Source organism: Condylostylus longicornis, unplaced genomic scaffold, assembly GCF_029603195.1.
Source record: "Condylostylus longicornis isolate FDR11 unplaced genomic scaffold, ASM2960319v2 ptg000009l, whole genome shotgun sequence".
Taxonomy (NCBI): domain Eukaryota; kingdom Metazoa; phylum Arthropoda; class Insecta; order Diptera; family Dolichopodidae; genus Condylostylus; species Condylostylus longicornis.
Genome location: NW_026577978.1, coordinates 5,546,603 through 5,565,300, shown reverse-complemented (window position 1 = coordinate 5,565,300; position 18,698 = coordinate 5,546,603).

Genomic DNA, 18,698 nt, shown 5'->3' with positions numbered 1-18,698 from the left:
TCACACGCTATATACATTATAGGTATATAGGAACTAAGTAAAATTTATAAAATAGAGAAGAGAAAAATCATTTTTCTTTATTCATTTATATTCTTTATATTTATATATATATAATATTGCAAGTAGCATTAAAATAAATAAAGAAAAAAAATAAAATAAAAGAAAAGGACTATATTGTAAAAGGACATAAGTGAATTTCAACAAAAAAAAAAAAACATGTAGAAAATAAGTGAAAATAGGAAAAGAAAAAAAATTTTAAAAATAAAAATGAAAATTCGTCTTAGAACATATTCTCTTCTCAATCTTATATAATATTGTGTACATTTAACACGATAACAATATGTTAGTGTGTATGTATTAAAATATAATAGTAATATGAGAATAAAACAAAAATGATACTATAGAGTGTAATAGAAATAAAATGTGAGAGAAAAATATTAAAGTATATAGAAAATATTTTTACATTTACATTTAAGTGTATATGAGTACACAAGTATATCAAACTTATATATATAATGTAGTGATATATGAGGAATTCCACATTAAATGAAGAATTTTTATTCTATAATCTTTAGAACCCAAAAAAGCCCGTATACTTCAGCTCAAGTTACGACTGATAGTTTTCAAATTGAACGATTATCCAACTTCAAATATCTGGATTTTTGGTTGATTAAAAAACGAGGTGCGAGCATTAAATAAGATGTCGCATCGAAATGGCTAGATATGCATTTAGTAAATATGCAAAGATACTGCTATTTAAACCTTAGATACTAGATTTAAACCTAAGTTTATGATTTATGAATTGTTACATATGGGATATTCTTCTATAAGATGTCGAATGCTGGACCTTTAAAGTTGATATTATTAACAGAATACAAGCATTCGAAACGTGCATATTTAGAAGAATGCTCAAAATATCATGGGTTAAACATATATCCAAAAATGAGATTATACATAGAGTTATATTAAACCGGCAGCTACTGATGAACATAAACCGCTGAAAAAGAGCGTATTTTGGAAATGTAATTCAAGGCGTGTAATAATATGAGCTTCTTTGAACAAGTCATAGTTCAAAGAAAAATTGTAGACAAAAGGGGAATTGTTAGTTATTAATGAAAAACGATATAATATTACAGCTAACATTCAGTAGTCGATAAACAGTACAAAAAGAAGGCATCTTTGGAGTTTCATCATGAATACACTGTTTCTGGAATTTGATCAGTAAAATAAATTGTTATAACGCAAAACGAAAAAATATTAAATCTCGATTTTCTTTGACTGTAGTAATTATCATTGTCCTGTAGCACATAAAGGTATTTGACATTCCTCCATTTTCAAGTATCTAAATTAATACTAAAGTGTACTCACATCAGTTCATAATTTCAAGAAAAACGGGTCAATATTTGCCCTGTAAGTTTGAGGAAAGTAATTTTTAATTAAATTAACGTATGTTAATTTAACAATTTAAATGGAAAACTACTAGAGAGTTAAAAGACAGCTGCGATATTTGACACGAAAATGCCTTAATAATTTCAGAAAATAAAAGAAAAAACAAGAAACATTTTTACAAGAAATCTTTGTTTTGATGTAGAAAATGATGATAGTGACGATGATAAATAATATACATTTTAGAAACAAACCACATCTACACACGCACTATATATCTATTCAAATACACACATACCTACTCATACTTGGGATATACTCCTATATTCTAAGTATAGCTAAAATTTTTTATTATAAGTCAGTCCATTTTCCACCCTTCTTGCTTCCTTTTTTTGTTGAATTGAGACAAAGTACTTTCAATTTTTCAGAACGTTACTTAAAAAAAAAAAAGAGTGTTAGGAAAATATATTATACAGTTTATTGTATATTAAAAATCTAAAAAGGATAGTAAAAAGAAAAACAAAAAAAATATATATTTTAAGGATAATATGAAATACAAAGACAATTTTTATATAGAGAAACAAAGAAAAATAAAAAAAAAATTTATCTATCAATAGCAGACGCATACAAAAAAAAATCTTTTACTTTTTTAAATTAATTTTTGACTGTTTTCTTAAAGGATCAAATATAAGGGATAAAGATTATTATTAAATAATAATATTTTTAACTAAGACAACAAAATAATTGAATGTTAATTTTAAGGATTTTTTGCTTCTTTCATTGTGGTTGACCAATAAGGCAATTATAATTGCAAATTTCAAAAGTTAGTTGACTGCATGATTTTAAATTGATGTAGAAATCTCCGAAAATAGGTAATAAATTTTATTTTATATTAAATATTTATGTAATACCAACACTACTGCATAGGTGAATATTAAAATGGAATTTTATGATTTCATTCTAAACAAATTTAATTGAATGAGAGGAAAAATTTTCAAGTTCCACGAACATTGAACCTTATGGAAAATGAATAAAACTGTTAAGTCCCATAGATCTAATTTCTAGTAGCTATATTTCAAATATTCTATTTTAAAAATATTTTTAATGCCTTAGAGTTAAAAGGAATATTGCATTGCAGGAGTTGTTGAGAACTGAAAACAGAAAAGACCCTATATTTTCTAATTTTTGCGATAGAATTGTATACCGAGACATTTTTTTTAATTTATTTATTATTTTTTTAATAAAAATAATTTCTTTCCATAGTCACTTCCAGAGTCACTTACCATAATCGGTAAATAAATTCAGTAAAATCACATGAACAAGGGGAAAAATCACTTGAAATCCAAATTCTATTTGAACTCCTAAATTATTAATTTCTCATTATCAAATTATCAATTTTTCTAAAGCAGTAACTAAAAAGATTAATTACGCACATTTATTCTGGGGTATGGTTTTAATACTTCTGAAATTAATGTAAGTATTCAGATCGGTAGATTGAAGCTCAGGCCAACATGCAATTTTTTAAGTTTTGTAACTGTTTCATTGCTTATTTGCCTTCCAGATGTTTATATTTAAGGGCGTAGATATGCATGTGTATGATAACCTGCAATTATGCTATCAAAAATTTGATTAGAATTTTGATTTAAGAAAATCAATTTGCATTTACGCAATAGTTTTGTTGCTTGGATGTGCGATTTTAATGTTGTATAACAAAAATTTCTATACAGAAAAGCACTGAAATTAACAAATTGCAATTACTATTTTTTACCAATTTCCATTATCTTCTCTCTTAATTCTCTTATACAATCTTTTTATTGTAGTAGAGGGCAAATCAGTTTTTTTTTGCTTTGTTTAAATATTGCACCCTCAATAAATAGTCTACTGGGAATCGGAATATTTGTGTACAGAGTATTGAAATCTCTCTCTCTCTCTATCCCTCTATAATTCTACACTTAATGCGTCAGCAAAAAAAAAAATATAAACTCAATGAAAAGATTTTAGAGTCTTAACCATTTTTTTTTTCGGGTAACAAAGTTAAGACTCAAATGTGGGTACTTAGAAAAAAACAAAAAATTATTTTGATTCTTCAAAATTCATTTTTTATTTTGTTTGTGGTTTGTGGTGCTTTTACAAAAAAAAAAAAGTAAAACAAATAATTTTGTTATTTGTTAAAAATTATAGAATTGTAAAATTCTTAGTAATCATCAATCTCAAATCAACTTAAAATTCAAGAGAAAAAATCCATTTAAAAAAAAATTGATTAATAAGAAATTGTGACCCAAAAATAAAAATAAAATGAAGAATAAAAAAAAAATAAATCACTTCTTTTTTTTTTTGATAACCATCACCTATATTAAAAACTTTTGAATTTAAATGGATGACCTCATTTATCAAATAACTTGTGTAAAGAAGGGTTAAAAATGGACATAAAAAAAAAACAAAACAAGCAAACAAAGAAAATTGTAAAAAAAATGAAAAGGGAAAAAAAGTATAAAGGTTAACCAATTTTAAATATTTTGTCAATTTGTCCTTTTCCACCTGGATCTTGTGTGATATCCCAATCTGATATAGTATATAGGGTATAAAATAATGTTATTATTGTATAAAAATATAAAATTTGTCTTTGAGGTTTTGATCCTTGATGTTTCCTTGTGATTGCGTTTTGGATTTAAGTTTAATATTTTTTCTTTTGACCCATTTTAGTTTTGTTGCTTCTTTTGTTATTTTTTTTAAGTATTTGATTTGTTCTAATCAAAAAAAAAAATGACCATGACTTTTGATGAAAAACTGGAAAAAGTAGTGGGTGGAGGGGGGGACGGGAAAGTATTGGAAATTGATCATTAAAGAAGGATTTTGATTTTGTTATATAGATAGAACAGTTTTTTTGTTGACGTTGTACCAGATAATTTAGTTCAGTAAATATTTAGAATTCATTATATACGTATTTAGTCCCAGATTAGGTTATGATGATATTCGTTTCAGGATATCACAAGAACTATTAGTTTTATAAAGAGTAAATCCAAATACTTGCAATGTAAGAAATACTAACATTTTTCTCAAAATTTAATTTTCATAAATCGCTTTTTGCACGTATCTATGTCTAGACTCCAAAATTTTGAGTCAAAATTTTATATTTTACATATGAAGATGCCTACATCTTTGAGCAACACAGTTTTAAACTTACATCACCTACATTTTACACAATATACAAATTAATATCAAATTACTAGCATAACTCCTTCATATTATATTTTATGACAATGTTATCAAAATTATTATACATTTTCAATCACAGTTGTTCAATCAACCATAAAAAAAAAAAAAACCATTTAACAATAAAATATTCCAATTTCAATGTAAAATCAATAAAGAAATCAAATAATATAAAAAATTTTTTTTTTCCCACTTTGTACAGAATATGGAAATTCTTTTCCTACATTATAAGTATAATATTATAGTGTATCAGAAGGACATCAATATTTTTAAGGATCATTATTCATTGTCATCATAAAAATCATGATTTCAAGCCTCGACAGATCGAATTTATTGCATTTTATTTCATAAATGAATGAAAAAAAAAAAAATAGTTGAATGGTATGGAAATAATTGAAAATTGAAATGAAATAAAATGAAAAAAAAAAAAAATTATTAAAATGTTTCGTGAAAAACAAAAGAAAAAAAATTGCATAAATTAAGGGGTAAAAAGAAATTTAAAGAAGTCAAAGAGTACAGCGAAAAAAAAAATTGTATAAATAAGTATAAAATAATATTATTTTTAAAAGTAAATTGTGCTTTGTTAAATTCGAGTAACAAGTACCTATCGAATTCAATCCATTTCATTTTCGTGTTTAAGAAGATTATTGTGTGATATAACACCTTTGTTACTTGATTTTATGAATGCGCTCACGAAGCGATAATTATTATTATAAAAATTCTTATAAATAAATATTTTGTAAATAAAAAATTATTTTAAATTGTTGAGGTTAATTTTTTAAAAATCTTGATTTATAACAGAAGATCAGAATTTGTTGTTATTTGAAGATTAAATACAGAAAGGAAGGTGAAAACTACTATACAAACAGATGAAATTTAATTTCAAGATTTCTGCTTGAGTTAGTCAAATATCTCAAACTTCAAATTTAAATTTAATATAATTAAATTAACAAAAAATTAATTAGAAAATAATATTAAAAGTGTACAATATCCTATAATTAACGCAAGAACAAAAAATATTAAAAAAAAATTACTAAAATAATATTGGTGTTATAAAGAATAATTTTCAAGAGAAAAAATTTTGATTTAATAATTTAATTTTCAAAAACGAACAGGGTGTCGATCTAAATAACTATATATACCAAATACGAAAGATGAATTTTTATATGACCTTCAAAAGACCTTGGAAACTTTAATGGTTTGAGAGATTATGTTCTTAAAAGATTATAAATTATAATTTTTTAAAACTGTTCTCATACAAGAATAAAAATAATTTTTATATACCTTAATTTACAAGAGAACAAATACACACTCAATTTTACTTTTACGAATTTTTTAATTCAAATAACGGTACTTTGCAAATTTATGACTACGAATAAATTTTATTTAAAATCCACACTGAAATATCTAATTCCACCTGTTTAAAATCGGATAATAATAAATTATTAAGAGCATTTCCACGTTTTTTTTTTCCACCATACAATTAAAATTTTCACAAGAAAAAAATTATCATTACTAAATCCTCTAAATTTTTATTACAAATCACTATTCACTATAAAATCAATTTTGTATATTTTTTTTAATATTTTATAGATAGAACCAAAAATTCGATATTATAGTAACTTAATTTTTGATTTTCACTATAAACTATGGTAAAAAAACAGGAAAGGAAAAAATATTTTTACAATAATAATGGAAAAATATTTTATCCTTTTGAAAATAAATGCGAAAAAAACCATCAACCAACATCATTGATAAAATAATTTTGGTTTTCCTCTTTTTATTTAGAGTATATACATACATACATACATACACATAATAATATTAATAGCTCGTCCATGCGATTGTGTATGAGGTGGAAAAACAAACCACTTTAACTAAGGTAATAAAAATAATTTTGCATATAATATTCATTGAAATAAACGTTTTCAATTCCTTAAATATACAAAAAAAAAAAACAAAAATGCCCGATAGGATTAAAATAGGATACAACTGTTATAATTATTATAACAGTTTATTTTTATTTGTATATATTAGGTGATGTGGTATAGTTGTATTATGTTTTGTGTTTGTACACAGTATATAATGTGATTATTGAATAAAATGGTTGATTTTCATGATTTTTATTTGTTTATTTTTTCATTTTTATTTTTTTCCCCATTTTAAGTTGATGGTTAAAGCATTATACAATTAATTTATGGTTGAAAATACTATAGACTATGGCTATACAGAATTATTCAGAAATATTTTGAATAAGTACCTATATTATAGAGGTACTTAAAAAATTTTAAAGGATATTAAAATTCCGAATTGTCCGGCATGTAATAATTATGGAAATCGATTAATTTAAAAGTGGGCTAAGTCCAATTTTATTGCTATTAAGATATTGCAACGTCTGCTCTTAGAGTAATATTATAATATTTTTAAAGCATATTTTTTTTGGCAATGACACACATGCTGAAGTAGATAATTGAGCTTTTGGAAAATGGACTTGCATGATTTTCAGAATAAACCATTCATGTATATTTAAAAAATTTTGTTAAATAGCTACGTTATAATAAAGTTTATGAGAGATATTTAAAATATTTTAAATTGAAAAATTTTTAATAATAATAATATTAAAAAATTGTGAAATTTAATAGTGTATAACATTTGATCTACTTCGAATTATTTACGAATTGGAAAGAGATCAAATTTAATATTAAATTTACAGTGCTTGATTCACGACAAAACTGGATTCTATTTAAGCTAGTTTTAAGTTTCATTGAGTTAAAATTTGTATTTAAGTTTTTGTTCAAAGAAAATAATTTTATTACAAATAAAATTATCTCACATGGAAAACAGACACATTCATAATAAATTTTACATTTCATTTACGATTATAATTTTTTGTATCTTAATGTACAATACCATTTTTAGCACTTTTCCAAAAAAATTTTTGAAAAAAGTGCTTATTAGTTTCACTCTGTCCGTCCGTCCGTCCGTCCGTCCGTCTGTCCGTGTGTCTGTTTACAAAACTTCTACACCCTTGAAGATAGAAAGCTGAAATTTTATATAGACATAGATCTTTACTAGGAACTTATTTTCGTAGAACAAAATTTTTACCTATCTCCCACCCTCTAGAAGTTATACCCCCCCAAAACCTTAAAAATGGCCTTTTTTAAATATTTGTTGCAATGAAACCATAAGTATTTTTGAAATTTTGCAAACGTAGAAAGGCAGCGGCTTGCTTCCCCTTAGCGCGGTATACTATAGTTAAACTTTAGAAAAACAAAATGGCCGTTGAAATTTACCGTTATCTAAAGTCCTTTTTTTCCAAATTTTTGATGTCGTTTTTCTTCTAGATCCTATATTCTAGAACTTTGAAATTTTAGGGGCTTTTAGACATTAACAAATAGTTCATTTCGTTAGAAGAAATTTTTTTTCCATCTCCACCCCCTCTCAAGTTATCACCTCTTGAAAATCGTAAAATTTGAATTTTTGACACCCTATATTTCCGAAACCGCAAGCTTTTCCAAATTTTTATAAACGCAAAAAGCTAACGGTAAATTTCGTGACACTAAAAAATATAATTATTTTTCTTAACTCACACAATTAACCCTTAAAATCGAGCATTATGTTAACCCCTTTTTATGTTAATTTTTGCTTTATTTCAAAGACTGCATATATGCGTCATCCTAAATATATGCAATCCTAGTAATAGTTTTGTATATGAATGAAAATAATTTTTATAGTGTGATAGGTATACATAGACTGTATTTAAAAGCAGAATTTTCACTTGTTGAAGGGAAAAGTGCTACAATACAAACCATTGGTTTGACCCAACTTTATTTGTTATAACAATTTAATTGGCTTATTTTCTGGCATCTTATGTAGTTTATAAACTATTCGTTTTTTGTATATTTTTAAAACAAAAATCTTGGCTTTGACGCGTTTTATTTCGAAAACTATGGCTCAAATAGATTATAAGACCGGAAAATGAAGGATAATCAACTGCCTATAAAACAAACCCCCAAGGGTTAATCCATATCGCATGTTGCCAAAATTATAAACATTTATTTCATGTGCAGGAAAAATCTGGTACCTTTTTTATTCAACACGATATAGCTCGAAAACGAACATACCTGCCGCCCCCCTCCCATACCTATAGAATTTTTTGCTAGAAATTGATCAGCCTTTAAAATATTTGCCACCTTATGCGAAACGCATTGTATAAAAGTAAATTAATTTCTTATATTTAAGAATTCGAAGTTCATGTAAAATGTAAGGGTAAAATCCTATCTTTGGATATTAAATTTAATTAATTATATAACAATTACCGAATCAATATATTTAATGATTTTCATTACTAAAGTTATTGTCATTTAACATTAAATTAATTAAGTATAATTTAAAAAAAATTACATTAATAGTGAGTATCTTTTATCTAAATAATTAAATTTCATTCTATTTTATCCAAATTCTAACTAAACTTGCTCCTAATCAACTTTTAAACCTCACTTTTAAATTAAATATTTTTGAAACCCTTAAACTTAAATATTAATCTTATATATCTATATACATAAACCACTATATTTTAATTAGGTCCCATAGTATACGTACATAATTTCAAACCCAAAGAAAGACATAAAATTTTTGTATGAAAATTTGCATGAAAAAAAATTTATTTTACATAATATAGAGAACATACTTACATAGAGAGAGAGAGAGATAGAGAATACTTTGAATACCTAGTTATCTTTCCCGTAATTTAATTTCAGATATCCCTTTTTTTAATTCATTATATTTTCTATTTAAAAATACAAAGTATTTTAATATTAAAAATTAAAAACAAAGGTAAAAAATCCGCATAATCCATAATATAAAACTACTAACTACAAATAAATAGGTAGGTGATGTATGAATTTTCAATTTAAAATTTACCCTTATATCACAATACACTAAAAATGTATTGTGTCATGTTCTTGTCAAAGTGCGATGCAGAGTAGCTTTTTGTCGCGGTATTAACACTCTATATAATATAAATAAACTTAATTATTATAAATTATCACAATTATTATTTTAGTATATAGGTACGAACTATTCATTAAAATTTAATAAAAAAAAATATTCACTTAATTAATGTCCCTTTGTACAAAATTTTTGAATCCTTTTTCTTTTTTATTTTCATTTTTGTAATTTAATTTTTTCCTCCTCTTAATATTCTATGTATACATTTAGAGTATGTATAGCAGTATAACAGTTATACATTTATTATATTCCTACTTGTCATTAACATCATTAAAAATACACCTCAGTTAATAATTCTCGCGTGTTAACTTATAATAAAAAAAAAAAATCTCACAAAATTATTATGTCATCCCTAAACAAATAAAAAACAAAAAAAAAGGAAATTATTTCTAAAGGTCCCTACACAATATTGTATATAATATGTGCTTTGTAAAAGGGGATAAAAAAGTAAAACAAAAAAAAATGCAAAGTGATAAAATTGAAAGTTTCATTTTTGTGTTAAAATAAAAAATATGGTTGGCATAGACCCCTCCCGTTTACCGCTTTTTAAACATTTAATTTTATTTTCTTTTATTTGTGTTAGCTTTGTTTAAATCTTTACAAAGGATATTATAAAATGTAAAGATTTTTTTTTTCTTTCGTGTGTTTTTGTTTTTTTTTTGCTCTTTATATCATTTAAGTTTAGCACTTAATAAAGTTAATAAAAATGTTGAAACTCTTAACTACATTGTGAATAATAATAAATTCTTAACTATGTAGAATAAATCAAATAAATTTTGAAAAGATTATAAAAAAATTTTAAGTGAAAGAGCGGAGAAGGACGAAAAAATTATTATATGAATAGAGAATGGTTTTGGTTTTGTGTCGGGGGTGACTCTTTCATGTCATGTAAATTTACTTTGAAAAATTTTTGTTTTTGTTCTCATTTCTGTAGGTTTTGTAAGTTGTTTTTTTTTTCTTTCATTTCTATATACTTTAGGTACTGAATGTTAAATGATAATATTTTATCTTGTTGCATTGAAGCTTAGTGACCGTACAAAATTTAAAAGTAAAGATGAAAGAAAAAAAAAATAAAAGAATTCGTGCCTTTTAATTCGTGGAAAAAGTGTGTTTACATATTCCGCTTGAAATTTTTTTTTTATTTTCTCTATACAAGTTACTTATCATCTTTTGATAATATAGAATTAATTCTGCAAATTTATAGGGATGTGTAAAATTTTGAAAATTTTATATTTGGTTTTACTCTTGGACAATCTCCAATTCTAAGAAAATATAATTGGAACAGTAAAGAATAGCAGTCTAGTTCAATATTGTCAGCTCTGAAATAAGCAAAAGTTGAAAATTTTAAAAGTCAGTTTTGCAAAAATTTTTAAATTTAAGCGGAAATTTTTATTTTTTTTTTAAATTCAATATTGAAATAAAAATGAATATTACGGTATAAAAATATCATTACGATATTGCCATACCGTACGGTATAATCATACCGTAATTTTCAGAAATTACGGTATGATTATACCGTATAAAATTTGTAATCCAGTCAATAAGAGAGTATTTTTGACTCCACTTAGCAAAGTTCTATTTACCTTGACGGAGTAAATAGCGTCGCTAACTTTGTCCTATATTCTTCTGTCTAAGAAATATGTATCAAGTTGATTGTAGATATTCTTACAGGGAAATTTACTAATATTACTAAAATATATAATTTATAATACCTTTTAATATCGTAACTTTATAATACCGTACAATATAACTATGGTTAACATGAAAATTTTAATAGAATTTTGTAGAGCGGAATTTTTTAATGTTATTAAAAATGTATCAATGTTATAATCAAAAAAAAAAAATACAACAAAAAATTTTAAAGATTTAATATAAAGAGGATTGTTTAAGAGGACCCTCCATTTAAATTAATGGATGTAGTTTTTGAAAATGTTGACTATTGCGTATACTAAAATTAAATAGAATGAGCAAAACACACGAATTGTTCTTCTTTTTTTATGGTTAATAAGAATAAAAAACACGTATTTTTTTTTTTGCACGCATTCATGATCATTTCAAATTGCAGTGCAGTAATTAAAATTATAGTGTTATGCAGTCATTTAAATAAAAAAAAAATTTTTTTTATTCTAAAATGAAAAGTTGTTATTTTTTTTTTAATTTTAATTTTACACTTTTTGTATGTTTTTTATTATTTTATTTTATACACGATTTAATTGTACTCGTATAAGGTAAGCACCTCTAAAATAAATAAGGTGTCAAGCACCTGTTAAGTAGACTGCAGGTTTCTACATTTAGTAACCATGCACTGCAACTCGAAAATTGCATATTTCTAACTGCAAAGTATTTATTACGCCTATAGTGCTCCCACGATTTCCCACCTAAAACGTAACGTTGTTTCCGAGAGCTTTTATTCTCCTTTAGATCAACGTAACACATTAATCGAGAAGGTGCATCGTAGTATCGTCTGCGTAAGTGCCTCATTTTCCAAGCCTAACTTTCTAACACGAATTTTGAATGAGTAATATTATTCTGTTAACGCACGCGCTGTTGTACATCTTTTATCCCAATTTGATATTTTCAGTCAGCAGGCCACATCGATAACGAGGTCATGTCAATTACGCTTCTTTTCAAACTTCTAAATGTGAATAGAACTTCCTCTTCACAATAACACGTTTATGTACACATATACATCTAAATGGGAAATTTGATATTTAACCCTTTATATTGCAGAGCGATATACAGTTGACCGACACAGTTTATCCGCCATTTTTACATAATTTTTCTAATACACTTAGAACCACACAGTTTACTTAACTCATTTGATAAATGATCATTACTTTAATAATTTTGATGCTGCAATCATAAATCACATTTAAAATAAAATATTCAAAATAATTTCAAAAAATTTCCCTATTTTTATTTTAAAACACTTAACTAATTTATGATAAAATATTCTAGAAAAAAAAAAAATATTTTGTTTTTCAGTCCTATTCCAAAATAATTTTTAATTTTTGTGTTTTCCCCCATAAAAATAATCCTTAAAAATTATTTTCAATTTTAATAGACAACAAAAAAGATTTTCAAGTTATTATTGTCAAATATGCAAATTAGATTAACACTAATTCCCAAAAAATAAATCAAAATGCATCAAAAAAAAAAAAATTTCCAAATCAGATTTAAATTGAAAATTTATTTTGTACTTTTTTTTTTTTTGCTTTTCTTCTAAAACCCCGTATTAGAAGGCCATATTTAGGATTTAAAGTTAAATCTGTACAGTAATCAATTTTTTATAATAAATTGCCTATTGTATTACAACAAGTTAACAAAATAAAAGTTGTCAATATAAAAGTGTTTCTCAAACTTCTGTTGAATATCTCAGCAACCTCAATTATTTAAATACCTCAATGATTATTGGAACAATAGGGGCAATAGTGCAAAGTTTTACATGGAAAATCTAACATGTTTTAGAAAGTTCGTACTATTACTTTAAGGAAAATTTGTAAAAATATAATCCTGTTGCCTTACTATGTATTTCGATTTTTATGAAACGATTTTCTTATTTGCAGAAATTGATTGCTACTACCTTATTATTTTCCCCAATACGAAAATCAACTTGCATAGTAACGCCCCTGAACTCAGAAATATTTTTTTTTCCCAATTCTATCCGGAGCTTCGAAATCAAGTAAATTTATTGGTCAATCGATATGGTGATCAGAGGTTAATTCATTAATCTATTCATGGTTTTTGTAAAATTGGACAGTTTAGTCACAATTATAGGAAACTGAAATTGAAATTAATTTTCAAAAAAAAACAACATGACATCACCCAACTTAGAAACTCAATTTTGAAGCCAACAAAAAATAATTCTATACATTAATTTTCAAATATTAGAATTTTTAAGTTTAAATCACTCGGAAAACTCATCAGATTCGCACCATAATACCTTCATCCAAATTCTCTTTTAATAATAAAAGTTTTAGAAATAAATCAACAAATTTCATTTAAAAAATTTTTTTTTACAGGACCATTTCTCTGTACATTATAATTTATACAGTTAAAATGTTATGCAAATATTTTTATGATAATAATTTTCCTATTGTTTTATTCGAATTTGAATTTTTATTTTGAATTCCTGGAATATTTTATACATAAAATCATTTTGAATTTTTATAAAAAAAAAAATAACAAATAAATTACCCATGAGGGCGATAAAAATGGCCAATGGAATTTACAAAAAAATTTACATTCATACATAAATAGGAAATATTTTAAACAAAATACTTAATTCAATTGATTTCCAATGTTAAATTTTTAAGCAAGAACTATTAAAATATAGCAACCCTACATATTATATATGTATATAGAAATTATTAAAACTATTACAATAGTTTATTACTTTTATAGTTACTTTTCAAAATTTTGATCATTATTTTACTTAAAATTTATAATATTATTTTGTTGAAAGCAAATTTAAGCTGCTAAAACTTTTATTACTGCATATAAGAGTGTGAAGGGTATAAATAATATGAAATCAATTTAGATATATTCACTTTTAATTCAAAATCTAATTTATATAGGATTTTCATGATATTTGTAATACTTTGTTGTAAAATTGCAAAATATAATTTAAAAAAAAAAATTTGATAAAATTAAATTATTCAATTTTAATTCGATTAAATTTCAATATGGTAAAATTCGTACAATTAGGTTTCAGAATGTACAGCAGAGTCTACTTTCAAATTTATCACACAAAATACACTGGCACTAGAGTATAAAGTGGTAGATTTTTATATAGACAAAATAATATTGCACGATATTACTACATACTAATAATTACTAGTACAATAATACTGCAGGATATTATTGTTTATTCTGCCGAATAAACAATAATATCCTGCAGTAGCGAGTTCTGCAATATTGAAGGATGTATATACATACTGAAAAAATTTCGGATATAATGTATACACGTCTAAATAAATGAAGTGAGTCTCACAAAAAGCAACTAATTAAAGACACAACGACAACTGAATTTGATGATAGCGTGATTGCGGTAAAGTAGGTAATCTTTGCTCTATTTTAGGTATTTAGTAGGCGGGAAAAGCTTTGACTTTTAACTTTCTTCAACTAACCACTTTATGCAGTAATAATTGAAAATAAAAAGAAAAATATTTAAAGAGATAAGTAGAACTGGTAGTAATTACGTAAAACTTCATTACTATACTTTCATCATACATTATGTATTTCATAGGAAATTCAAGATTGATGGGTTCAAGCATTTGCATTAATTTGTTACACGCTAATTTATCCTTAAATTATAGTGATTAATTTGTGGGTCCAATTCATAGCAATTCATAATCAGCAGTTAACTATAAAATTTATTATGTTTCTTTGTAGATGTGAGCACGGGAAAGTAACTTAACTATGATACATTTTATATCAATAGTAACAGTTAGGGTTTATGCTTCAACTGTTCCGTTATTAAGTTTTCACTAAGCCATTGTCGATCGTCCTGATTTAGAGAAGTTATTATTATAGTGAGGAAGTGTGGCCTTTCTACATTAATTTTTAAGAGTTAAATTTCAGTTTTCATGTGAAGTGTTCTTGATGTACAAACTCTTTTCTTAATAATGATGCTATGACTCAAACAATTTTTTTTCTCAAAAAAGATGAATACATATTATTTATTCTCTTGAGAAATTCAAATGATGCAGACTCTGAACTTAATTACCATATGAAGATTATTAAAAAAGAGTTTCTATTTTAAATTAGAAAAAAAAACATCATAATATTACATGTATAATAATTATTATGGAAAGTAAAAAAAAATTTTTTTTTACTACTTCGGGAAATACAATCATATACCAGGATTTTGAATTTAATTAAAAGTGGAAGCTAATTCTCATAACGAGGCAAAGTATTCATATACAACACAACATAATTGTCTACAGAGAACTCAGTAAATTAAAAAAAAAAAAAAAAACAAAGTACTGATCATAAGAAACATGCTGTACAAAATTCTGTACTAAAAGTACAAGCCCCCATAAGAATATGAAAAAGAGGGAAATAATCATAATTAAAAAAAATAATAATAACAAACAAAATAAAATTTAATGTGAAAATTTAACGAACGTGTAACGTCTGTTTGTAATCTGGATTTACTTTACACTCATGAATGAATTTGTAATAATAGTTATGACGACCGTAACATAACCAAGTAAACCGAATAAAAACAGAAAGTAGAAAATCATAAAAATTGTTAGGAATAGTAAAAAATACAAAACCGGTATTTCTTCAAATAGTAAATAAATTTAATTAAAAGATCCTGGCAAAAATTATGTACTAAAGAACGCTAGCATTAAGTTAAAAATGCTATAAAAGAAACTAAAAATAAAAAAATCCTTAAAACTAAAACTAAAAATGTAAAAGGAATGTATTTTTGTTTTCTTAAATAGACCAAAAATAAACCAAATTTTAAAAAGGATTTTCTTTTGTTTTAAAACCTGTTTAAAAGGAATTTTTAATTAGAAAAAAAAACTACTACTAACAGAATATATTTCGCAAATTTAAAGCATAGTTCAAGTTATTCTAAGATTACTGAATACACAAGCTTCATTTTAATTTGTGTATATAGTGGTATTTTTACTTAGAAAACTTCAAGAATGCTGTGATTATTTCACGAAATTACATATAGTATTAGATGATATTACAATGAAGTATTTAGGTTTTAAATTTAGTAAACTAAAATTTACATTTTGAAATAAATATTATAGTTCTAAAAATTAAGCTGTAATCATTTAGTCAATGGTTAAGAGGGTTCTGTCACAATTTTCTTCATTTTCAGAAAACTCCGAATCTTTTTGCTACGAATGGATACCCGGTTCCAGTAAGAGGCACATTCAGATGGCAGTTTGTTTCTTAAGAAGCGGAATACTGTGTAGTTTAAACTGTCATATGCAAATTTTGTCACGAAGAAGAGAAAACACCTGAGAACTTCCTATGTGGCTGTGAGGAATTGTGTCGGAGGCAACTGACGCATCATCAGGGGGAGGCTCTACAAGCACTCTGATCCGTGAAACATGTCGCTGTCGACAGAATTATGCATTCATGTGCGCTTGATTCTGACGACGATTATCTAATCCTGAGATTGCAGTAAGTTTTAAAAGCTGCATGGATCTGTTCAACAGAATGATAATCCAAAAATTATCTATCTGTCTATTTATCTACTTCCCATACTTAAACTATTTGATTAATTTAACTAAAAATAGGAAAATTTTTTCGGTTTAGAACTTTTTGTTTTTTGCAAATATTAAACAAAATTTTACGTGAACGTAACATCAAAATTCAAAATTTTGCAATAATATCTCTGGATTAAAATCTGTTATAACGACTCAAGGATTTTCAAATTGTATTTGTAACCTACCAGGGGTTACGCATATTATATAATACCATCATAACATAATATTCTGTCTTAAATAAAACATTATTATCAAATTATTCCATTAACATAACACACACTCATGTATAACGCGTATAAATAAAAATCAAATAAAATCATGTAAATGCAATAAACTTGTTCAATTGTATTCGAAAAAGAGCCCAGAAAATTAAAGAAAAAAAAAATCAACGTATAAAGAAGGCGTATAACCGCCTAAAGGATACTTGTGTTCAAATATATAAAAAAATTTTTGTATAGATATTATGTAATATCTTCTGTAGAAAATGAGAATATTCAAATTCGTTAATATTATTAAATACGATATAGCTAACTATTAATCCATAACAGTATAGTTGGTATATAGTGTTATTGAAAGGACACCCGTGTTAATAGCTATACAATACAGCTATTTATTAACAATAAAATACTATTTATTGCTTTAACAAGGAATAAAAACACTAGGACAATTACTTTCATATTGTTTTCGACAGCACAAAAAATGAGTAAAAATAAACACAAAAAAAAAAACAAAACGAAAAACATGGGTGGTATTAAAACAAATAGGATAAAGTTGAAAAAAAAAAATACTTATAATAGTAGCTATCTAAAAATTACCCTTAACAGTAGGGTGTACACTTGTTATAGTTCATGAAAATTGTCCTTAATGGGCGTTTTTCTGATGATAGTTACAATATAATTTCTTTTTATTTTCATTTCTTTCTCATATTTTCTTTTTGATTTTTTCTTATTTTTCTATGTTATTTCCTTCACAAAATATACTTATAATCTTAATTTATGGTAAAGTTGCTTGCCTTTACAAGAAAGGATTTTAACCTAACTTGCATTATACAATCCTTAATGTTTTTTTTTTGTTTTTGTTATTAGAGTGCCAAGTTTCTCCTTATTATAGATTATGTACATATATACACCTACTATGTATATGTATAGCAAGAAATGTTTCAAAATTTTCGAATTCGGAAATTTAGTGTGATAACCGTTTTAACTTGAAATATGTAATACGAAGCTAAAATAAATTTTTAAAAATTTATAGATTTTTAAGTAATTTTTAATTTTTATTAAAGAAATTTTAAACAATCCATGCAGGATGCCATGTTAATTTAATGTAATCTTGATCAAATGAAATATGGCGTGCAAAATAATTTTAAAATATTGTGAATGTTGAAAGATGTCAATGCTCTCATTATTTCAAGGATTATGCATGAGAAAGCACGGACTTTGAATGTTTTTTTTTCAGAGGGCTTTAACATAAAATCTCGTACTTTCGAAATGATACGCATTCATATTTTAAAAATATTTCAACCCACAATGGTTAACTCACACAATGATACAAGAAATTTTTCAAAAACTCAAATTTTTATTTTACCAATTTTTGTCCTGTATTCATACATAAGTAGTCATTAGCAGTAATAATAAATAGACATAATCCAGTTGTCATCTCAAAATGAAATCTTTATTTGCATAGGTTCTCTGAAAGTTAATATTAATTAATCGGCCCTCACAAATATTGCTTAAAGAAAATATTTTGCACCTAAAAATATGCAATTTTTCATATTAACTATAATATGGTATAAATAGAGTTTATATCAATGTAATCCTATTATTTGCTATTATTTAGCTTGAATTGTAAGTAAAA